The following is a 26,419-nucleotide window of genomic DNA, read 5'->3' on the forward strand; positions in this document are numbered from 1 at the left end:
AGAGAGAGAGAGAGAGAGAGAGAGAGAGAGAGAGAGAGAGAGAGAGGTAGAGAGAAGAAGAAGAAGGTCAACTTTTTTCGATAAATGAATTATCCGTCATTTAGTATTCGACGAATGGTAGCTCGCAGCCGGAGAGTCGTGAATTTGTGTCCGAAAGCCCCGGATTTCGCTGTCGCAAGAACCATCTTGCGAAGCCTGGACACGCGAACACTTTAATAGAGCATGCATGTCGTGTGAATGCGCGAAGATGCAGCATCTTCGAGTCACTGAATGAATGATGACGTGCGCGTGTATGTGTTTCTCGACATGTGTTTTACACAAGCGAGATTCGCTGCAGATATAGATTCGAGGCCTAATAAATAGAAGCGATTGCGGAGAGAACTGTCATAGCTGCTACAACCACATTATTTATGGCTAGAAAAGAAACTTACGTGGATTCAAGTTGAACAAATATTGCATCAAAAATTGCTATCTGTACAGATCACGCGTAGCCATAGTTCCTATGACACGCAATGTTCAATTAGTACATTCTCATGTACAGTTATTACAAGAATATTGCTGTCTCTCTGTCGCGTCCTGCAGAACGGATGCCATAATCGAGAGACTATTCGTGGGGTTTGGTGACACCACTGAGAATTTCGTCCAAACACGTATGAGCAGGCAGCAAAGAAGGCCAATAGTTTCTACAACTCTTTTATGTGTTTGGGGGAAAAATGGCAGCCATATTTAATCAAGTAATATCCCTGATGTTTTCTCTGTTCACGTGAACTGCTTATACTATTTCCAGGAGTAAATTGACTCGTCCTACATGTTGTAAAAGGTGTGTGTGCGCATGTATATTGGATTTATTACAAAATTATATTATATCACAGCTATGTGTGTGCTACAACATTATTATGATTTTATCGCTATCATTATTCTATTGTTATAATAGAATATTAAAAGAACTGTGCGTCAAGTATTAAAATAGGATCATCTTTGGATCTTATATAGTTCCGCCTTCTTTCAAAACGTTTCGTTCATTGCGTTTCTCTCCCCAACATTTTACTTCGATAATAGAGTCTCTCATCCACGAGACAAACGGCCAAAGCAAAACTCGAGCTCCTCCGAGTTTCCTCGGTGCTTTTCTTCTGTCTTTTTTTTTTTTCAAACTCGACGTTACGTCGACATAATCCAATAAATACATAATCTCGCATCGTCGTACGTATTACGAGAGGCGGGCCGAGTAGATCAAAGCACGCGAGCGGACGCTTTACGATGCTTTTATGTCGGGACTGCGCTTCGAGCTACGGAAAGAGAGATTAAACGCAAACACGAATGGTACAACGAATCGGTAAGGTAATGCCGAAACGTATTGACTCACGTGTACGCGGAATATCGCAAAGAGACGTATATTAGTTACAGAACTACTACGCTTCCGCGCGGCGAGCCACGGTGAACTTCTCCGCAGAAGAGTGTCACGAAATCTGTGCGCCTATACGGAGAGAATTTTGTAGTAAAAAATACTATGGAGAGAAATTATTCGATAAAAAAATTTACAACAAACGAATATTTCCGATCAATTTTTATCCGATCAGGATGTCCGATTAAATTTTATCGGATACTTCCGATCCGATCACGATGGCATTTCATTAGATAAACCAATCAAAAAATTACAAACCGATATTTTTCATCACATGTTTCCCGATCGAATACAAGAATTCATCGGTATTTTCGGAAATATCCGTTTGTTAATTTCTCACAGTACTGAATTATATTGTAATTGAAATAAAATATCGATACAATGCCTTGATTTATTATCCTCCTGTCTCACGTGTGTTGTTTATGTTTCAGAAACTGTAAATCTGCTGTTAAAAAATTTACTGTTTTCCAGCAAGATAAAATTCCACTCTACGGTTTACTCCTGTCTTACTAGAAAACGCTTCATAAAATTAAAAAGAATTTATATGAAAAAAAGCTGCATACATAAATATTTTCTGTGTGTGTGTACACATATGTACATCTGCGTAAAAAATGCTGCTTTTTTCTCTAACAATTTCTCGCAGATACACATGCATATGCGTATAAAAGCCGGGCGGAAATTCTTCGCAGTTTTTATTTTAAATAGCCGAAAAATTGCGCGAACGCGCGCGCGAAATCAATTTCTCCCAATAAAATTCTCACCCCCGGAAGTTTTCGCTGTATGCTCCGCCGGTGTATCGGCGATTTTTTATTTCGCGCGGATATTTCGCAGCGAAATTTTTCGACCGATGGCATCCGCGCACGCACGTCGTTATACCGGATAAATTTCTTCGGCGTTGACGTCAGTCCTCGGCTGGGGACCGATAACGATAGGAGCGATACATTGAAAAAGTCATATTCTCCTTTTAAGTAAGTCCACTCACATAAAGAATATCCTCATCTAAAACACCAAAAGAATATCGTCCTCTAGACACCAAAAGGATTCTCTTACGTTAAGTACACGGAGAAAAATAATTGCTCTTTTAGCAAAATCGTATTCGTAGTGACAACAACAAAATTTAGTTGACGTAACTTTACAAATTATTCGTTATCAGAGCAAACGCAGTTTCGTTGCCAGGATAAAAAAATTTGTTGAGTGTATTTGTCCTAAGAATCACGTTAATTTGCTATCGATGCAAAATAATGTATCCTTGGCAAATTTATTTGCTATCGGAGAAAAACTGCAACTGCTTATATAAATCCATCGTGGTTTTTACAGCAAAATAATTTGTAGATTCAGCAAATTATATCCAACAAATAGTGATTAGTATTCTTAGCAAATCTTTTTGCTGCCCATATAATAACGAAAAGATTTTGCTAGAAAGCAAAATCTTTTCTAGCAGAAAGTTTGCTGGGCCAGCAAATTATTTTTCTCCGTATAGAATCATGTAAAAGATCACATATTCTAAATATTGGTATTAGGTATTCTCTCTAAATTGATAAGGTTGTGTACTAGAAATAACTAACGTACTATATTGCGAGCAAAATTTTGATACACATTTACGACAATTAAAAAAATGTTCAATCAGTAACGTTGGAAATCATACCCAGACAACATAATGTCTAAAATCGAGACATAAGACATTTTAAAGATCATTTTTAAAATGTCTTTCAAACGATTTACATATAAATCTCTTTAAGGCGTCTTAAAGATTATCTTTAAGACGTCTTATGTCCCAATTTTAGACATTATATTGTCTGGATAATTACATTTATTTATATAAAGTTGTCTAAAAAATTTAACGCCATACTTAATGTCTCTTTTTCAGAGGCTTACTCATAAATACTTCCGCTAGTTCGATAAGATATTCTTCTTCCAGCCACTTCGTCACTTTTGGATCCATATATTATACACTTTTCAATAGTTATACAAAACCAATTCTGCGCGAGCACATGAAAATCGAGTGACTTGCATTAACAGTCATAAAAAACAAGCAGCAAGCGACAGTCGTAAAGGATATCAAGGAGAGAAAAGAATATTTTCTTTATTTCAGAAGATATATTCTATAAAAGAACTTTCTTTTCTACGTAAAGAAAGGAATATTCTTGTTCTATAAAAATATCTGTTAAGAGTGACAAGAAAGAATATCTGTTAAAAATGACGAAAAAAAATACTTGTTAAGAGTGACGCAATAATTATCGAGATATTAATTAAAGCAAATTTGTGAGTGATCACGCGAAATATGGTAAATAAGCTGTAGTGGCGATGTCTGCTATCGTGTGCTCATACATTCAGTCAAACTGAACAAAAAAGTCCTCTACCATTTTCCTAATAACTTTGCAGATTGTTAGTTATTAATCAGATAACATTAATATATTATCGCGAGCGGCCATCCGCTAGTCTTCTTTAATTAATAATTGAAAATCTACAAAATTTAATAACTTTGAAAATGGTAGGGAACGTTCAATTTGATCTAATGCCCAAGCACACGACGGTAGATGTCGCTCATTTACCATATCTCGCGTGATACACAAATCTTTAATTAATATCTCGCTAATTATTGCGAATATCAAAATAATGTAGGACTTTCATGTTCACTTTAATCCATCACGGAAGAAAATCATTTGCTGCAGCAGCAAACTAATTTGCTACATATGGACAGTTAAATATAATTCAATGTGTTAACTACTTTTTCTTTGCAGCAGACACCTATTTTCTTGCTAACAAGAAAGTCTGCTCCTACAACAAGAAAAGTGGTTAACGTAGCGAATTTGCTACAGATGGACAACTAAATATAATTTACTGCTTTAGCTACTTTTTTCTTGCAGGAGCAGATTTTCTTGTTATCATAGCAAGGAAATTGACTCCTGCAGCAAAGAAAAGGTAATACAGCAAATTATGTTTAGTTGTCCATATATAGCAGATCTTTTTTTTCTGTACTATGCCTCCATGGGACCTTTAAAGGTTATTCTTAGACATCCTGTATAGTCCTGTAGAGAATACAACTTTTTAAGGACAAAGACGGATCGTCACGAATCCCATACTGTCGCGTAATACAACAGGATGTAATTTGCTCTACGCGCGAATTAATACCAGAGCGTATTGTGCGCGATACTTGAGCTACGGATGACATAAAGGCCGAGACAGATTAAGGCAGTGTTACGTGTCAATACGTCATAGAAATTCGATCTGCTCTCTGCCGGCGCGTCTGTTGCCGGCACGTTTTGCCCCGCAAAGTGTAAATCGGCAACTTCATTAATTGGACAATGGCGCGTTCATCTTGCCGCTCTAACGAGGAACGGCGAGCGTCGCAGTTCCTCGAATGACGAATAACTCTCTTAGCCGGTAACAAGCCGGCAACAACGATCCACGGGTCCTGTGTGTAACGCGATTAAAGACAGTCCACCTTTGTAATTAAACGCCGACAGATTAGTGACGGAGAAACGGTAAGCGATATTTAATCCTATGTGACGGCTAAACTTCGAGATGGCGCTTTTTCTACTTACGTCGAGTATCAAAAACGCGTCGCGCAGCTGTATGATCACTTTCTAAATTAAAGGCAGGAGCATCTCAAGTTCCAGCATTAATTTAATGGTTCCGAGAACTCTCAGCAGCGTCGTTGATTAATGATCGAAACGTCATACACGGGGAGAGAATTTTATAGTAAAAATAAAGATTGACATTCTGCGGTAATTTATTATTCTTACATTTTATACATGTGCCGTTTGTAATAAATTTTACTATTACATTTTAGACTTATATTTTAGCTCATATTTTTAAAAACTAAAACGTGCCATTAAAAAATTTACTGTATTTCTAACAAAATTCTTTCATCCAAGTGTTTAGTGAAAGTCTATTTCTGCGCACCACTACAAGATACAGTAAAATTGAAAAGAATCGATATGAAGAAAGACTATGATATACTATCCCCGTGCATTAACTGCAAATACTCTCAATATGCGGTAATACGTAAAAATTAGTAAAAGATATACAAAGCACGTATTAAAGGTATACAAAGATATACAAAGATATACAAAGCATGTATTAAAGGTATAAAGGTATCATAAACAATATCGTAAAACGTCGTTCTGTCGGCAATAACAACGAAGCGCTGGCGAGTAAGGGACGCCCAGGTGTGCGACGTGTTTAAAAAATCAATAGGTCGTAACGGAAACAGTCGACTTGGCGTAACATTTCGCACATTAATCTATGTGGCCCGTCACTCCGTTAACACACTTCGTGTTGCGAAAGATAATATTACGAGAACGGATATACAGGGTGTCGGACAATTCGCTACGGAGCTGCGGTGCGCAAATAGCGCGCATAAACTTGAGCAAAAAGGTGCCCTTTCCAAACAACCACGTAAAATTTCAAGATAATAATGAAAAGAGTTCGACGAATCTGCGCGACGCACAGTGGCGACAAATAGAAATTTATAAAAATCGCTAGAGACCACAATTTTATAGCAATCGGAATGGATTTTTTTTTAATTAAACGTTAATCAATATAGAAAAAAACTGTGCGCGATTTTTTTTTAATTCTTCTAAATGTTGCAATATTAATAAGAATTTGTAAAAAATTATCAAGTTTTACAAGTCACTCCAATTGGAAAACTTTTCATCTTTTCGCTGCACAGTACAGTGTACTAAGGTTTTCAGCGTCGCTGATTACGAATCAGATATAAAAATCAGAATTTGATAGTTGACAACTGCTGATCTTCTGTCAACATAAACAAAATCGTTATGTTTCAACACAGTATATATGTTGCAATAAAGTATACAAAGTCGTTCGACATAAATGTGAAGTCAGTATTAAGATCTAGTATTTAACAGCTGTCTGTCAATCCCATAGCCGATATGAAAAAAATATTTCTGTAACACGAAATTGTCACAGTAAGGTATATTAGGCTTAGGTTGCTGAATACGAACTTAATTCTTATTAATATTGCAACATTTAGAAGAATTTAAAAAAAAATCGAGCTCGACAGTTTTTTTCTACATTGATTTAATTAAAAAAAATTCATCCCGATATAAAATTGTGGTCTCTAGCGATTTTTGAACAGTAAATTACTATTTGTCCTCACTGTGCGACGAGCTGAGTCGAAATGTGGACCCTATTTTCGACCTCAATACTTCACTTAACACCCATTTTGATAGTCTGAAGCCTACACCAAACTCTTCTGATGTTATTCGACCTACTAGCTTCGCAGGCCTTTTCAAAACCTACAAGTGGCGTTTCTTGCCATTTAGAGGCGCTAAGTAGGACTTCAGTTTCTATTTGCATTAAACACACTGTTCCCTCAGGATATATTCAGATGTTAGAAAGTTCAAGCCGAAAGTAGGACTGAAATTTCAATTCAGTATAATAATAAGCACGAGGTCTCATCGAAAATGGCTGAAAATAACGGTTGTCTCTTAACTCGGTTAGATATCGGTTGACAGTAAAAAGTAAAGGATGCACTGACAAAAGTATTTTTGTGTTTGAAACTAAACAATATTTGGTACATATACGATTTGGCTGGCATTGCCGTGTTTTTACTCGTGTCAAGCGCTTGCATAACGATTCTCACACATTTTTTCCGACAAAGTTAGGAGCATCAAATGATCACAATTGCGAGTCATTACTCGCGATTTTTCACTGAAATTGGTGATGACAGGAGTCGAAATGATATGCTTGCATATTAGGTCAAATTAAATAAAAAAGTCCTCTGCCATTTTTCAAATGACTAGATGTTTCGTTATTAATGACTAGATGTTTCGTTATTAATTAAAGAAGATTGATGCATTATTGTGCACAACTGTATACCATTCTTCTTTAACCTTCTAGCCGTGCTCTGCTTTTTTAACCCAGAGCAGTTTCAAAGTTTTTGTAATATTCTAAATACAAATGTGATACTTCGCGACTTTTCGAGTTATTTTAGAAAAAATCAGTATTAAATTACTTTATATAATGCTAAAATAAAAGATATAAAAAAATACATATATATCAATTAAATAGTGAATTCTCACCATTGGATCTATTTAGATCCTGAACATGGTCAAAGTATACCTGAAACGAACACGGTTAGAAGGTTAATTAATCACTGAACATGTACGTGTTTATTTGGAAAATGGTAGAGGACTTTTCTGTTCAGTTTGATCTAATCTATAAAAGCATACAGCAGCAGACGTCGCCATCACAGCTCATCTATTGTATGATGTATGATCATTCACGAATCTTCTTTGATCAATAATTCAAAATTTGATGTGGTTGTTCGTAAAATAGGGAAACTTTTTGTTTGACCTAATTCACCTGTGCACCGCGGCTCCTACGTGAGTTACCGGAGACTCTATATACATATATACACAGAGAGAACGATTTGGTTGAATCAAATAAACGCTTCTTTAAAATAGTCCAAACGAATTTTTCGATTGATCAAACAAAATTTGGTTTGAAGCACAAAAATATTTATTTGCGACTTAGTTCCAAAGAAATATTTTTATTGTGTCAACCAAATAATTCGTTTGGACTATTCCAAAGAATAGTCAATAGAATAGTGTACAAAAAATATGAAAAAGATAGCGTAATTATGTTGGTGGCAATTGTCTCTACGTTATCGACATTTTTCGAGTTCGTCATCGATTTCAGCATATTATACAGGATGTCCCAGATCACTTTCACAATCTCTCGTGAGGACGAAGAGCGGATTGAGATGAACATACAAATCTCATACCGTTTTGCGATATTCGCAATAATAGTCGAGATATTAATTAAAGAAGATTGGTGAATGATCACGCGCGATATGGTAGATGAGCTGCAGTGGAACCTCTGCCGTTGTATACTTATACATTAAGTCAAACTGAACAAGAAAGTCTTCTACCATTTTGCAAATGATCACATAGATTTTTAAATATCAATTAAAGAAAATTTGTGCATTATAATACACAATCATGTAACAATTTTCTTTAATCAATATCTACAAATCTATGTCGTTTGCAAAATGGTAGACGTTTTTGTTCAGTATGACTTAATGTATAAATATACAATGGCGCCACTACAGCTCATCTACCATATCACCAATCTTCTTTAATTAATATCTCGACTATTATTGCGAATGTCGCAAAACGGTACAGGACTTTTCATCTCTAAGCCTATCCCTAAGCCCGACCCAAACTTTCGTACTTAATACATGAGGCCGGAATTTGCCACGTCAAATTCAACTGACACACGTGATCTATCTGACCAGACATTATGGGATCAAGTTATAACCTGGGTTATTGCATCCCGTTGTTATAACTTATTTTCATACAAAGTATCATACGTCTGACCTAATGCATAATTCGTTATTATTAATTAGTCAGGTTCCTACACAGAGAGAACGATTTGGTTGAATCAAATAAACGCTTCTTTGGAATAGTCCAAACGAATTTTTCGATTGACCAAACAAAATTTGGTTTGAAGCAACAAAAATATTTATTTGCGGCTTAGTTCCAAAGAAATATTTTTGTTGTGTCAACCAAATAATTCGTTTAGACTATTCCAAAGAAACATTTATTTGAATCAATAAATCGTTCTCTCTATGTAATTAAGAGACAGCTTATCGATTTTCTCGATGCTCATCTCAATCCGCTCTACGTCCTCACGTGTGATTGTAAGGTGATCTGCGACACTCTGTATAATATCTCGAAGTTTCACGTGTGGTTGTTTGATAGATGGTAGGGGACCTTTTGCTTAGATTGACGTGTTCTACAGCTGTACGACCACGGCTCGAGTAGTCAGACACCCTGTACATCCACGGGAGTGTCTTGTGTAAGTAAAGTGCCACCGCGTGTCCGCGTGTGGTACGACCGCGCTAGTTAAAGGGTCGACTAACGTGATCCAGCGCGTTAGTAATGATAAATAGCCGGGCAGCCGGCGAAACTTCGGCTTATAAATCTATCTTACTGTCAACCTCGCACAGCCTACGACCACTGGCCTTTCCCGAAGCAATAGCCCGTGTATAACCTCATTCGCCAAAATTTCTCGCATCCGAGATTGCGGTGGGTATCAGCGCGCCCTAAGCCCGACCCAAACTTTCGTACTTAATACATGAGGCCGGAATTTGCCGCGTCAAATTCAACTGACATACGTGATCTATCTGACCAGACATTATGGGATCAAGTTATAACCCGGGTTATTACATCCCGTTATTATAACTTATTTTCATACAAAGTGTCATACATCTGACCTAATGCATAATTCGTTATTATTAATTAGTCCCAATTTCCAGGTTCCCAATTAAGAGACAGCTTATCGATTTTCTCGCCAAGCATTGGAGAGAAGATAGATATCCTGTCACATAAAACTCGCCGATGAAGACAGTAAACATTTATTACTTTCTGTCTATCGATCGCAAAATCCAATTATTAACATGACGAATATCGTTACTAAATACGTGCACTGAAAGAGAGAAAGAGAGAGATACTTGAAAATTTATATTCGTGGGAGATATAAAGCTTATTCGCAGAAATAAACATTATACAAATAAATTTTCAAGTATTTTCCCTCAGTGTATATCATAAAATACTTGGCAGAATAAATTTATTAGCACATGCAGATTTTAAGAAGAATCGGCTATGAATTACGTTCTCTCTGTGGAGAGAATTGAGGGACCTCCGTCCTCCGCGAAGCACCAAAATATCACAATTTTTTCGTCCAATCAGCGTACATACACGAAAAAAAGTATGTCAACCAGAAAATAGTAGAAAATATGACCTTATCTCGGATTTCAGTAACCAATTCTTGATCACATTGACCTATGCAACATCATTCATTAGTCATGTCTGAACCAATCTATAATCAAATCTCGTTATTACGTATATCCCGTAATAAATTGCATTTAAGCGCATCGTTACTTCAATAGATTCTCTCCTCGAGTCACCCAGACCATGTTTGAGTGATACGCAATTTTTCCGAGCTTGAAACTGATACAAGAACATGCGATCTCCTCTCGAGAATCGATTGTCGAACCGCGCGGAACAGAGAGCGCGAGCTATATCTCGAGACAAACTTCACGATTCTCGGTTGAGTCTCGCAATCACAAATATAACGTTACGAATATCAGATTGGCTCTCAAGACCCGTCTATTGAGCCATATCGCGTTTCAAGACAGATCTCGACGGAATTCCTCAGCTGAAACGCGACTGTGAATGTCGGGCCGTTTACCAGCAAACGGATCGCGATTCCAAGCTAATATTCAACGGATGAACGCGCGGTATTAATTGTATGTGTGCGATGTGAGACACAGGCTTGTTGCGCTCCCACGTCTTAGCGTAGCAGTATTTTTCGCCGGTATCTCTGCCGCCAAGAACTCCGGCTGCACTCTTATCCGACATTGCCTTCTCTCGCCTTCTCTAACTGCGCCATTATCTCCTCCCTCCCATTACGATGAACGCAGCAGATACTGAAGATAATCGATTTAATTGTCAGGAATATACAATGTCAGGAGATCGTTATCGGCTGCGAGTTACGCGCCGGCTATGTTTGCCTACGCGCGCAAATAATAGCTTTGTGCCGCGGAGAATCGTGAACTAATTAACTGTTCGCGTTGGCCATTGTATGTCGCGCCTGCTTGAGCGAGCGTGGTGAACGCAAACCGCAATAGCGTCCAAACTTCGCGGAAATTATCACGAATTTCGATGGCGCTGGTCAGGCCTAAAGCTGACGAGCGAGCTGCAACACGACGCATTGACGAGCTCCGCTCGTTTTGCTAGAAATCCTCGACCCGTCCACAGTCGACTGGTAACGAACAATTTCACTTCCTTCATAACGCGTTAGACTCGATTAAGAGGTATAACTGTAGCTGAAATTAATGAGAAAGAAAAGTCCATTCTCTCGGATGGTATCGATGTCTAGAATATCGTTCTCTTCGCCGAGAGAATATTACGACTTTCTCTCGCGTATAGATTCTTTTCAATTTTGCCATGCTTTTTCTAATAGCGCAGAAATAAACTCTCTATAGAGTTTACCTTGCTAAGAAGCATAATAGATTTTTTAGACCTCAGTTTTTCTAAAGTACAAACATAGAACGGAAGGATCAAGGCAGAGAGTAATATAATTACTAAAATATATTGTACTGAATGATAAAATTTTTAATTTGCAATGTCGTTGAAATATTAATGCAATATTATTGAAGGTTTGCTGGTATCTTCCGAATTTATGTCTCTGCAGAGAGTCGATATATTCCATGATCACAAAATTCTATAATATTCCTTAATATAAAATACACTTTCCGTGTTAAATTGTGATATTTTTGCAATTTTTAATCATTACCCATCCGCCTAAAAAAATAATGAGAGCTTGTATATCGACTTACCTGCCACGTAATATTCGTGTCGATTTGGAGTAGGATACGAAACTTCTCGCGACAAATAAACTATATCACGGTTTATTTTATTTTTTCAACTGTCACAGAAGAATAATTGATCAATGAGAGGGAATAGTTTCTTTTGCTAACATCAAAACTGAGTTCAGTCATTAGTAAGTCTCTAGTGGTAAAGCAAATCGTACCGAGGAAGTTTGAACGACATCCTTTTCCGCGTTTACTTATTAGAAAGATGCACCCTAATTAGATTCTCAGCCGTTTTGTTTTCCGCCGAACGTTCGCGGAGATATTCTAAGAAATTTCTTCTCTTCGTGAATTCGCCCAGACGTTACGGCGCTCATTGCAATTCTTATTCTTTCCGGCTGCCGCGAAAAGTTTCATATTGCGCGGTCTTCTTATTTTCCTCTTTTTTCCTTCTTATTGCCACCACGAGAGCCGAATTGCGAACGCCGAAATCGCGAACGCGGAAATCTCTAATCGAAACGGGACGGTCCAACTTTCGCTCCGCTATTATCATTCCGTGTCTCCTCCAGCCGTGAGACGTTAAGGCCTCCTCCCTCCCCTCCCCCGCCGATGCAAAATGCAAATAGCGGACTGTCATGGCGGATCACCGGCACTTAACTCTTTACGGCGCGAGTTACTTCCGGCGTCTTTCTCCAGCAGATTCCCGGTAATTCGACCATTTATGACTTATATGTTCCTTACCAATTCATATGTTCCTTAGGAAAATTTACGACATTCCCCAGCAAGATAAGCTCTACCGACATGGTTTCTTCCTGCACTGCTGAAAGATATGGTAAAGTTGAAAGAGAAAGGAGGAGGATCCCTAAGGCCGGTTTTTGGCATCCTCTGAAATTAAACTAAAAATATCAGAAACGTTATATTTTTGTAAGATTTATTGAAATAAAGTGATTTTAGTCTAAACGGACATATTTTCGTTTATACTATAATTCTAATTAATCCCATTTTTACCACCAACGCTCTTATGTCACCTACATATCATCTCCTTACATTTGTGTGTGCGCGCGCGCTACAAAAACACTGTGTAGATATTTAGCAGTATACGTTTCTTTAAAAATCATACTGCTCTATAGTGTTTTCGCAGTATCAAGCGCGCGCGCGCACACACACATACACAAATGTAAGAAAATGATATGTAGGTTAAGAGCGTTGGTGATAAAAATTAGATTAATTAGAATTATAGTATAAGCAGGCACCAAAATATGTTCGTTTAGAATAAAATCACTTCATTTCAATAGTTTTTACAAAAATATAACGTTTCTGATATTTTTTGATCAATTTCAGAGGGTGCCAAAAACCGGCCTTAGGGATCCTCCTCCTTTATACGAAAAAAGCAGCAAACTATATATTTGCTATATATGGACAGTTAAACATAATTTGCTATGTTAGCTACTTTTTCTTTGCTGCAGGAATCTATTTCCTTGCTATGATAACAAGAAAATCTGCTCGTACAGCAAAACAGGTGGCTAACAACTAAACTAAAGATGGACAACTAAACATAATTTAACATGCGGCATTAAACATGCTTTACCTATTTTTTTTTTTGTTGAAGGAGCAGATTTTCTTGTTACCTTAGCAAAGAAATTTTATTCCTACAACAAAGAAAAAGTGGCTAACACAGCAAATAATGTTTAGTTGTCCATATCTTTTTTTCCGTGTATTATTAATTGGTTTTTTCAGCGAGGCGTTTCACCGATCGCAGTGCTATACTTAATTGAACTACCAGCTACAAGTGCATTTCAGTGAAGAATACACCGATTGTATTTCAGAGAGTACATTGCTCAAATAACTCGAGTATTAGTTTCAACAATCTCGCTACTAAATCAAGAGTACTGACCCCAATTATGGCGCTGTTGAGCAATACTATTGCAACAACGGCATTTTTCTAGTACGAGCTTCTCTCGTATAAATTTTGTTCTTTTTGTATAGCTCCGTTTTTCTCTTCCTTTTTTTTCTTTTTTTTGTAGCTCTCTTAATAAATTCTTTCCGTGCGCAAATACGAGTGCGTGACATGGTCGCCATTCCCTTTCCTTCCTCGCTCCATCATGTCCGAGCAAAGGCGAAAGGCCAACAGGGAGTAAGGCATTCCTCGCCCTTCGGAAAAGCTCCGCTCTTGCCGGATCCTCCGTATTAGTCGCGACAGACGACAACGTTCGCAATGTAATAAGGAGCTGCGAGGTATTTCGGCGCTTTACATGCCGGACATGTAACGTGTGCAGCGTCGTGTCATTGTGTACGAGAAGCGCATGTGAAGCTGCTCGCAAGACCCTTACTCGACTACAGGATCTTGAATGAACCGTCTCCTGGAGGTCGCTCCTACCTCCTCGCTCGTCGAGGTAACCGTTCGCTACAAGACTGTCCCGCCGTGGCCTTTCGTTGTCGTCGCTGACGGCTCTATTTGCGACGTCAAGGGGAGAATTCCACGCAGGAGAAAGACTAATCGAAAGTATGTCCAAGGACCAGTTGCTTGTACTTCTTGCCGACTTTACCGGCAACTTTCCGTGCCCCTCGTTTGCAGGGACAGATTTGCACGAGCAACAGTCCCGTCGTGCGTTTTTCTGGTTTAGCATTTATTGCGAAGGAAGTCAGCAGTGGGAAGGAAATCGCGAAGTGTGTTTTTGAGAATGCAAGTAAGATAAAAATACCAATTTTCGAACACATATTTAATCTTAGACGTTTATTTTATTATTTTGGTCTTTAAATACGCGCGAATATTTAAATTTTCAACATAAAAAGACATATATGTGTGTGTATTTTAAATATACGCATATATTCTATATTGAAAGCTTAAATACTCGTATTTAAATACCAAAACAATAAGAATGTCCAGAATTAGGTATGTTTCGGGAATTGGTAATTTTATCTTATTTCTTCGTTTTTATGGAAAATAAGAAAATATAAATAAAGGGAGAAAAGTTTATGGTTTAAAAGCAATCGAGTATAAATCATCGAAATCTTAATTATACATATGATTGCGGAAATATTTCTCATCACATGAATGAAACATGAATAATTAATTAGGCTTTATAAATGAATGAATAAAAAAAAAGATGTTAAAAAGAATGAAAAAATGAAAAAAAATGTTACAAGATTCTGAGATTAAAAATCAAAACTTATAAGCCCTTTTATTTTGATTTTTAATCCGAATAGACGCCACAGGGAGACTTTCTAGCTAAATTCCACAAATAGAAATTCTGTCTCTGTCGTCTGTATTTGCATTGACTAAATATAAATACATATGCGGTATCGCAGTGAAAAGTTTATGATTTAAAAGCAATCGAGTATAAATCATCGAAATCTTGATTATACATATGATTGCGAAAATATTTCTCATCACATGAATGAAACATGAATAATTAATTAGACTTTATAAATGAATAAAAAAAAAGATGTTAAAAAGAATGAAAAAATGAAAAAAAATGTTACAAGGTTCTGAGATTAAAAATCAAAACTTATAAGCCCTTTTATTTTGATTTTTAATCCGAATAGACGCCGCAGGGAGACTTTCTAGCTAAATTCCACAAATAGAAATTCTGTCTCTGTCGTCTGTATTTGCATTGACTAAATACAAATACATATGCGGTATCGCAGTGTTTACTACTCATTTACTCATCTTGACTAATTTCTCGTATCCAGATAATTTTCGCTATGTGGCTGCATTTTTTCGAGTGATCTTTCTTGCGCTAAGATCGTACGAGTTATACTACTGTGCCCAAAAAGTAAGACCAATTTAAAATTTTTTTTTTAAATCTTTATTATTCCAAATCTATTTCGTCGCCTTCAAAGTAATCAGACACTTATGCCAACGTTTTTTCCAACCCTCGAAACAGTTGTTAAAGTCGATTTCCGGAATGGCCTTCAAAGCTTTCTTCGATTCAGCTTGTATCTCTTCAATCGAGTCAAAACGGTGTCCCCGAAGCGGTCTTTTGAGTTTAAGAAATAGCCAGAAGTCACACGGTGCTAAATCAGGTGAATATGGTGGTTGTGGAACGAATGGGTCGAATTTTTAGCAAAATGGTCTCGAAGAACCAATGCAGCGTGAGATGGTGGGTTTATATCTATCACTGCAGTGTGGGTTTATATGCATCACGTAATACGGTTTCCAACCGTAGGGTTGGAAAAAACGTTGGCATAAGTGTATTGTGTCTGATTACTTTGAAGGCGGCAAAATAGATTTGGAATAATAAATAAAGATTTAAAAAAAAAAATTTTAAATTGGTCTTACTTTTTGGACACAGTAGTACACGCTCGATTCATTCTGTTTTCTAGCAGAGTGTAAACAGCCGAGTATCCCGCGAAGGCGAGAGGAACGAAAAACGCGCGAAGGTAATTAACTGTCGCGTGTTAATGGTCGCTGTAATTGTCTTATTCCGCTTTAGCGCACGGTCGGTTCGCCGTTTGTTAGCCGGCGCCTCGTCGAAGATCCGTGCATCTCTTCATCTTCCGGAGCGCGAGGCTCCTTTTAATCCGGATAACATCAAAAGTTTACGAGATTCGCGAGAGAGCGAGAACCGTAGATAAGACTCCGGAGGCACCTACTTATCCGCCGCCCTTTGTCTTCCTTTTTCCCCCTTTGCTCTCCTCCTTCGCCCTCACCGGCGTCTCGCGCGCCCCCGATCGTATCTTTCTGATTTCCTTCTCGGTCTATTTCATTAGCTAAAACCGATCGTTAACGGAAGTCGATTGGCCTGTAGGAGGTAATCAAGGCGGAAGCGAACAGCTTTATAAATATCGCCGAGCGACGGCTCAAGTCCACCGTGGACTATGAATATCGAGTGTGACGGCGAGAGAATTGTGAGGAGGCGAGACACCAGGTGAGCGAACGACCATTACACCTGTGTTTATCGCCACGGTTACATCAAAAGACGCGACAATATCTCACGCCAAGGAGAGTGAGGAATAGCGGCGGCCGGGTCTATATGACGTTAGGGGGGTATGTTGCTTTTTTTTAGTATTTATTTAGAGAGGAATAGTGGATACAAAATAGTCCTTTTAGAACATCAATATTTTTCCCCAAATTTCTCAGTAAGGAATAATATTATAGTTAAGAAATAGAAAAAATTGACTTGGTAATAACAAAGTAAATTTTCGAGCCTCTCAAAATTTAGTATTAATATTTTCCGTCGTAACTGAATAAAATTAAACGATGCGTTACAACAATGTGGTGCCAGAATGAAATTTCTGGCAAGTGTATGATATACTGTTTCTGGTGGTAAATGCAATTTTCATTCATAAAATAATTGAAATAGAGCTTACGGATGGACGAGGTAAAGTTGGCCTTTAAAGGCCGGAGATCTCTCGCAGAAATACTGGAACTATTAATCAGGATACATATTTTATGCGTGACCTTCTTTATCTTGCACTGCTGGGTAACTAAAGCCGGTACCAGGGCAAGATGGCTATGTTCGTATTTTGGTTATTACAAAAGAAAATTTAACAAGGTCGTAATGGACATTAATACATAAAAGAAGATTGACTTCGAAATTCTACCAGGTGTAGAAGTATGAAACCGGAATTTTTTTATACAAATAAGACGTCTGTTGTTCGAAAGTGATAAATAATACTTTATTCAAAATAATTTCCACTGTTTTGAACACATTTTTCCCACCTCTCTGGCAGTTTATGAATGCCGTGCCAAAAAAACTTTTCATCTTTTGAAGCGAACCAGTTATCTAGCCATTTTTCCACATTTTCATACGAATCGAAGCGTTGGTTAGCGAGAGCGTGTCCTAGCGATGCGAACAGGTGATAATCGGACGGAGCCAAGTCTGGAGAATAAGCCGCATGCGGTAGTAATTCCCAACTGAACGACTCGATCGTTTCCTTGACCCGTTTTGCTGTATGTGATGGGGCATTATCATGGAGCAAAATGACATTGTGTTGCCTTTTTGCATATTCTGGTCGTTTTTTAGTCAATGTTCGATTTAAATCGATCATTTGTTGTTGGTAGCGATTAGTATTGACGGTTTGACCAGGTTTCAGCAGTTCATAGTTCATAGTTCATAGTTCATAGTTCTTCGTTCCTCACGTCAAAATCACCACTTTTGAATTTTTTAAACCACTCGAAACACTGAGATTTACCAAGAGCATATTCACCGTAAGCTTCGACAAGCATTCGATGTGATTCTGCAGCAGTTTTCTTTAAATGATAACAGAAAATCAATGCTGTCCGCAAATCATAGTTAGTAGGCTCGAAACGTGACATGTTTAAGGTTATACAAAAATATACTAGAGAATGAAAGTTGGGGTTATGTTTGTTGACAATATTCGTCAGCTGTTAGGAGAATATAATAGCGCGGCAGTAGCGGTCTTACGGTCACTAAACTGAACGCTGGCACCATTTATAGGGGAATTCCGGTTTCATACTTCTACACCTGGTAAAATGTAAAGTCTCGGTCTCTGCTAATTTGCAATGCAACGGAAAAGGGCTGATTCTTCGGACATGAAAATAAAAATATAAAATACGATCATTTTCGCGCTAAACGAGCTTCCGTTCTCAAAAATATCAACTTGAAAAATTCGTAAATAATTTAGCATAATTCAGCTAACACGTCGTTTTCAATGGCTACATGAAGAAAAATAATTTGCTGGCCCAGCAAATTTTCTACTGGTCTAGCAAAATCTTTTCGTTATTATATAGACAACAAAAAGATTTGTTAAGAGTACTAATCACTATTTGCTGAATATAATTTGCTGAATCTACAAATTATTTTGTTATAAGAACCATGATGGATTTATATAAACAATTGTAGTTTTGCTCCGATAGCAAATAAATTTGCTAAGGATACATTATTTTGCATCAACAGCAAATTAACGTGATTCTTAGGACAAATACACTCAATAAATTTTTTCTATCCTAGCAACGAAACTACTTCTGCACTGATAACGAATAATTTGTAAAATTAGTTATGTCAACTAAATTTTTTTTATGTCACTACGAATATGCGGTAGCGACGACGATTTTGCTAAAAGAGCACAATTATTTTTCTCCGTGTAATTATTTCTATCCGCGTTAGTGTTTTTAAACGTTGAAATAATGCAAGTATGCACAACAAATTTGCGATTCATGTGTTGCAAGTGTGTGCTGGTGCATTATTTATTCGTTTTTCACTACGTTTGAATATCGAAGGAAATTTCGTCGCGCATACAGGAATCGGTGAAACAACAACGAGAACTGAAACTCGATCGTCGTGAGTGCAGAAAAATATCGAAGGAATATCGCGACCAGGCGGAGGGGGGGAGTGGCGATTCCGCAAAGTGAAATCGCTCAAGAACTGTAATAATTTCCCACACTCTCATCTTCTCTCTCTCTCTCTCTCACACACACACACACACACACATACACACGCGTCAAAAATGCGATTCGAAATTTTAATCTCGCCCGGCAGCACGACACCTTCAAATAAGATTAATTCTGTTTTTCACTTTCGCCGTATTAAAATCCATTTCCATGAGCGTTCGTGCGCGACGTTTTAACTTTGCGCAAAACAACGGGACCGTAACTTTTGATTAAGACGACCGAGGAATTCCCTCGCCGAGAAAGTCCCTCGCCCCGGAGACGAGAAGAAAAAAAGAAGACGTGAGAGGCAAAAGAGAGAGAGAGAGAGAGAGAGAGAGAGAGAGGCGGACGAAAGAGCGGAAGGTAGGAAAAATTTATGCGCATTTACGTGAGAACAGCGTCGTTTCCGGCGGTTGCGCTCGCTCGCTCGCTCGCTCAAAAAGAAAAGAGAAGAAGCAGAAGTGAAACAGGGCAGAAGAGAGGAAGATCGTGTAAAGAGAAATGCAATTCTAATCGCCTGTCCTTTCCACCACCGTGCATTTGGTCGCCGCGAAGTTTGAAGAATAAAGAAGAGACGATGGAGCCTCTCCCTCTCTCTCTCTCTCTCTCTCTGTTTGTCTCTTTGCCAGTCCTCTCCTCTCTTCACTATTTAAAGAGAAAGACTTCGCGACCGATCGATGAACACTTGACGAGTCGAACGTTTCTTTCCTTCTCGGCGACGTAGCGAAGAGATTAATGCGCTCTTTGACGCGGCGAAGTGCAATACCGAAGCACCAGCTAGCCCGCCGCGGCTTTTGTGGCCAGTATAATTGCCGCACTTAATGCTTAATTGTTACTTAACTCGGCAACTCGAAAGATTCCTGGTGCCGGCGCGCCGGTTATTCCAGACCGCAAGACTTCGCAAGACTTCGCACAACTGAGGAAATTTTCAGACGATACAATAGAAATTTCATTGGGAAAGTTACTTATTAAGATTAAGCGCGGGGAATAATTAGCAACTGAATGAGCAATGAAGAATGACGGGGAAGAAATGCGACGTCGATAGTCGAATCGCGTCACTCAGGATGAATCGTCGCGTAACGTCGCAGATAACGCTTTGTCGGTAATCTCAATTGTAATTTTTTGTTTAATAGCAATTGATTTGACGACTTTCTGCCATTATGATTTTACGACTCATAATTTTTATTATGGGAAAGTTTCCGCGGAACGCACATAGGAGAAACCGGGTCCTACATGGAGAAAAATAAATTTGCTCTTTTCAGCAAAATCGTCGTTGCTACTGCATATTCGTAGTGACAACAACAAAATTTAGTTGACGTAACTAATTTTACAAATTATTCGTTATCAGAGCAGAAGTACACGGAAAAAAATAATTTGCTGCTGCAGCAAACTAATTTGCTGCATGTGGACAATTAAATATAATTCGCTGTGTTAACTACTTTTTTTGCTGCAGAAACCTATCTCCTTGCTATGATAACAAGAAAATTTTCTCTTACAGTAAGAAAAGTGGCTAACGCGAGGGTGATCTGTAGCTGTTTGCTACAGATGGACAACTAAACATAATTTACTGTTTTAGCTATTTTCTTTGTTTCAGGAACAGATTTTCTTGTTAACCTAGCAAGAAAATTCCTGTAGCAAAGAAAAAATGGCTAACACAGCAAATTATATTCAGTTGTCCATATGTAGCAAATCTTTTTTTTTTCTGTATATATATTAATGTCAGCCCTATTAACAAAATGTTTTGTTTTGCAATAACCAAAATTCGAACATGCAGCAATATAGTCCTTACTCTGGTACTGGATTCAGTTTCCCAGTAGCGCAGAGTAAGGAAGGCCATGTATAAAATATGTATTCTGATTAATAGTGCCAGAGTCTGCACGAGAGGCCTCCTCTTACCGGCCCTTAATTATGGGCCATTTTTACCTCGTCCGTCCATATGTTTCATTTTAATCATTTTATAAATGAAAATTACATTTATTATCAAAAACAGTATATCATACTTGCAAGAAATTTCATTCTGGTTAGTGATACATCGCTTAATTTTGTTCAGTTATGGTGGAGAATATTAATAGAAAATTTCAAGAGGCTCGAAAATTTACTTTGTTATTACCAAATCTTCTATTTTCCGATCTTACTGAAACTCAGGGGGAAGTATTTGTGTTCTAAAAGGACGCGATTTTGTACTCAATATTTCTTTCAAGATAAAAAACAGCACGACTGATCCACGTGTAAATCTGGTTGCGTCAATCAGATTCAATGTTGAATGTCGATCTGTTCTTCTGACAAAATTCCACAGCAACTTTTATTATAAAACTCCGTGCATTGTATACGTGCGAAGTAACGGCGGTGTTCGTTACGTATCACTAACGAAAAGAAGAGAAGCAAGAAAATAACACCAGAAGTCGTCACCGGAAAGAATCAGCTCGCAACGATAACGGCAAGGTACGATCAATTGACGCGTTATGTGGCGCGCACAATGGGCGCAATCTCCGTGCAATATTCAACGTTAAATTCGTCCGATGGGACGACATCAGAGACGAACGGATCTCGGGCTGCGTCCGTTATCTCACTGAATTATCAGGGCGCCATCGCGCTAGTAACGTCCAACTTAATCCCAATGCGAGACCCCGCATCGCCCACACAGGGTCGGCAACGAGAACCACCGTTGCTATCCTCGTCGAATAATACAGAGAAGCGTATCGCGGATGTATCTTACAAGATGGAGACGACTTAACGGATTTCAACCCTCTCCTCTCCTCCCTCTCTCTCTCTCTCTCTCTCTCTCTCTCACCCTTCCGCTGCTGCTGCTGCTGCTGCTGCTTCCCCCTGCGTCTTCTCGTACGTAGGAGGCGATTACATTCACGGATTACCGAAACACGCGACTACCACCACCACAAGCAGCGCGCGGTCCGTGGTAGTACTACCCTCTTACCCGGCGCGCGGTCTCTCCGCCGAGTGTCCCACGACGACGAATTTGTCTTTTAGGGTAAGTGCCGGGTCTTAGGGTCGGGGATTCCGTCGGGGGTTACGTGTGTATTTGCGCCGGTGGTTGCGGCCGCGCCGGCACACCACCACGAGCAAATCCACCGGGTTCAAATTTCATTAAGCCGTAATCCACGAAGATCTCGCTCTTCGACTGTACACGGCAATTTAGCGGATTAAGCGACGCGCGCCGTATGTCCCCGAGATAAACCGCAGCGAAAAGCCAGTGCCGTTAGCGTTAGCTAACTAGTAGGCCAACGAACGAAACGCCGCGCGACTTTGAAGCCCGTCGAAAGTTGTGCAAAAGTGCACAACCCCCGCCATCGGCCCCCCATTGCGACGCAAAACTCCCCGAGTTTGATCGTGGCGCGTCTTTGTCAACGATGCAGAGAGCGCAACAGTGGAGCACTTTTCTTTTACGACAGAACGTGAACGCCAAGTGCGAGCCGCTCCCGAGTCCGATGTCATTCACGCGATCGCCAACGACGCGCAAGATAATGCGGATTACCTCTTGGGAGCTTCTCCACGGAAAGTATTTTCGCTCGTCTTAATTTTGATCGTGACTCCCAACGCCCTTCCCCGATTTTTCGTCCGGGCGAAGTAGCTTTTATAAACCTAAACAGTAACAACTGAAGAGGCAAATAAGGAGTGCAGCACGTATGTCTTAGTGCTATTAAATACTAATATTATATAATATTAATATGATAATGGGAGGATAATTATGTCCAGCATGTCAAACGCACGTATCGAAATTTTTCTTCGATTAACGTACGCGGCGAATCTACCTTTCATACTTAGACCGATCCTTGAGTCCCAATTATTTATATATATATATATATATATATATATATATATATATATATATATATATTTAAAATTCCCAAAACTTAAATAATAAATTTTTTTTATAAACCTATGTGTACACGGAAAAAAAAGATCTGTTACATATGGACAACTAAACATAATTTGCTGTATTAGCCACTTTTTCTTTGCTGCAGGATTTTCTTGCTATGATAACAAGAAAATCTGTTCTTGCAACAAAAAAAAATAGCTCAAGCAGTAAATTATGTTGAGTTGTCCATCTGTAGCAAATTTGCTACGTTAGCCACTTTTCTTGCTGTAGGTTTTTATTATTATCATAGCAAGAAAATAGGTTCCTGCAGCAAAAAAGTAGCTAACACAGCGAATTACATTTAATTGTCCATATGTAGCAAATTAGTTTGCTGCTGCAGCAAATTATTTTTTTCCGTGTATGGATAGTCGTTATGCGAAACTTGTCTCACATGAAGACGTGAATTTAAAGTCGGATTTGAGTTTTTTTTTTTTTTATTTAAATCGTATGAAGTAAAGAGGTACCAACGTCTGATTCTGGACATTCTTATTGATTTGGTCTCTGAACACGAATGTTTCAACTCTCAACATAGAATATATATATATATATATATATATATATATATATATATATTCCATGTGTTACAAGATTAAATATTCGTGTTTACAGGCCAAAAGAAGAATGTCCAGATTTAGGTACGTGTCCAAGGCCTGTATTAATAGTTGTCAATTGAAACTTGTCTCATGTAAAATATCTAGAGTTTCACTCAGAGTTAGATTCAAAATTTCCAGTTGAATTACATGATATATACGTTAGGTCTGTTCTTTTTAACTGAATCGCCTAAACTGGTACAGACTACTCTTTTAAAATGAATCAGTCAAATATCGCTGAAAACAGTGAATATACTGATTGCAGTTATAAGTATAGCACTGAAAATGCTCAGTGCTATACTCATAACTGATATCAGTGACTATTCACTGATTCACTTTAAGAGAGTAGTGTAATAAGTTAGAGTGAAGTTAGAGCCCCCCTAAGAAAAGTATTGTAGCTTTTTCCATATAAAATTATTTCAATTTTGTTTTTTAATAGCTTTAATTTAAATTCCTGATTAAGCTACTACTTAAGATTCTTTTACATACTAATGATACAGTTCCTAAAATATAAATAACAAGCATGAAACAGAAGAAGGATAAATTTGAGCGGAAAAGGTCGATTGAGGTTCCTCGTTTACAAAATTGTACAGAAATTTTCTGTGAGATCTTCTTCTCTCCGTGTAGTTACATGAGCGAGATGGGAAATTAAACGAGCTTCGCTCGTGAGACGCGGTCAAGCGAGAAACACTTGTCGCTCACCTCGACTCGAGAGGCACTCTTCGCTTCTTCGGGAAATTTAAGATGAGACGACTACTTTATTCTCAAGAAACGAGATCGGAACTCGCGCGACCACGCGCATCAATCGTCACGGCGAATTTAGATACTTATCTCGCAGCCGAGCCAGATAATGCATCCTCCTTGCGTGCAATTCGTTTGCCCGTCGTAAAACAAACATCCTCCCTTTATCATTAATTATCCCGGCCGACAATCTCCTCGACCACTACGATCAAACAGTCGATTCGATGCGATCAAACAAGACGGCGCGCCGGCCGAGGCATCGTAATTGCTCTAAACATTTGCATTATTCACCATTCACTTCAGAACGAACGCGTTCTATGTTACGAGCGGCCGAGCAATTCCTGATCATTTGTCTCGAACGGAATGGCGGAGTGAATTTGTGCGCTTGGGACAGCAACAAGCAGTTCTCGCGCCAAGTCCCAGATATCTACGGAAAAATCGCAAGAACGAAGTGAAATCTGGGAATCCTCAAGAGTAACATCAATTTCAACTTTCAAAAATCTTTTTCTCGTCGGAAAATTACTGTCCTACCGGTCGAAATAGTTACACATTCTCGAATCTGTTTCAGACGGTACTAGGTTCCTGCTTTTTTATTTATCTTTTTAAATGAGCTGCAAACACGTTTAAAAAGTAAACGCAGAGGTAGGTTTCTTTTTGGGTAAACAACGTAAATAATTTTACGAAACCCCGCGCGTAGCACGCGGTGAATCATGCAAATGCGACAGAGAGCGGGAAAGATATCCCATCAAAAAGATACAAGCATACAAGAAATTTCCCCTCTTCCCACCGCCCTCCTCCTGCACCAAAGATTCTCGAGTTCAACTTGACCGGTCGAATCATCGTGCTAGACGCGAAATTCTTCGGGAACTCCTAGAAATTACTTTCGCGTTTCGAAGGCCGAATATTATCTGAAGTCTTTCATCCGATTATACCGCGCTGAATGCTCGACAGCAAAGCGATAACGCACTGCAAAAACCAATTGGAGAGAGAGAGGAAGATACTACTGTGTCCAAAAAATAAGACCAGTTTTCAATTTAAATCGCGCGGGTAAACCGCACATCATAAATATTTTTTTTCTAAGTTGGCAGCATTGTGACAGACATCTGTGACAAATTTCATGTCAAAACATTCATTACTTTTTGTTTTACGCTTGGTTTTGTACGACGCTAAAAGTGCATTCGGCGATTTTTACAATGTCTAATTATATTGAGCAAAGAAATTGCATTAAATTTTGTTTGCGGAATGAAATTTCGGGTGCAGAAACGTTCAGGATGTTGCAGAAAGCCTTCGGGGACCATGCTTTGTCGGAAAGGAATGTTTACAAGTGGTATAAACAGTTCAAAGAAGGTTGTGAAAGTGTTGAAGACGAAGAGCGTTCCGGACGACCATCAACCTCTACCGATGAACAACACGTCAAGAAAATCGAAGAACTTGTGCTTGCTAATCGTCGAATGACTGTTAGAGACCTTGCTGATGCTGTTGGTATTTCGAAAGGATCTGCCAATACCATTTTGAAAGATATTTTGGGCCTGAAACGTGTAAAATCTCGACTAGTGCCAAAACATCTCAATTACTGCACTCGTTCTTCGTGACTTTTTCGCCAAAAATTTGATTCATATCGTTCCACAACCACCATATTCGCCTGATTTAGCACCGTGTGACTTCTGGCTATTCCCGAAACTCAAAAGACCACTGCGGGGAAATCGTTTTGAGACGATAGAAGAGATACAACGTGAATCGCTACGCGTTCTGAAAGCCATCCCAGAAGGCGACTTTAATTCTTGTTTCGAGGACTGGAAAATATGTTGGCATAAGTATATTGTGTCGGGAGGGGATTACTTTAAAGGCGACGAAATAGATTTGGAAGAATAAATAAATATTTTTTGAAATAAATAAAAACTGATCTTACTTTTTGGACGCAGTAGTATAAGAAAAATCCTATTGGCCAGAAATTGCGTGCGGTCGACAGAATATTCTTTGTGATTAGAACCTCTTTTAGCGGTATCGATGTATAGGTTTAGATACGTTCAATTTTTTGAATTTTTTTTGTGAAATCCAAACATTATTGACAGAAAAATATAACATGAACACGTAAACATTACTGTAAACAAACATTCACCACAACATTCCA

General features: G+C 38.6%; 1 protein-coding gene across 3 annotated transcripts in view; it reads right to left on the bottom strand.

Annotated features, from left to right (window-relative positions):
• The window catches only part of LOC116848592, a 258,441-nt gene that overhangs the window by 180,758 nt on the left and 51,264 nt on the right, over positions 1–26,419 (bottom strand). The window lies entirely within an intron of this gene.

Source organism: Odontomachus brunneus, unplaced genomic scaffold (genome assembly GCF_010583005.1).
Source record: "Odontomachus brunneus isolate Ranch 3 - 2012 unplaced genomic scaffold, Obru_v1 Obru_scaffold_097, whole genome shotgun sequence".
Taxonomy (NCBI): Eukaryota; Metazoa; Arthropoda; class Insecta; order Hymenoptera; family Formicidae; genus Odontomachus; species Odontomachus brunneus.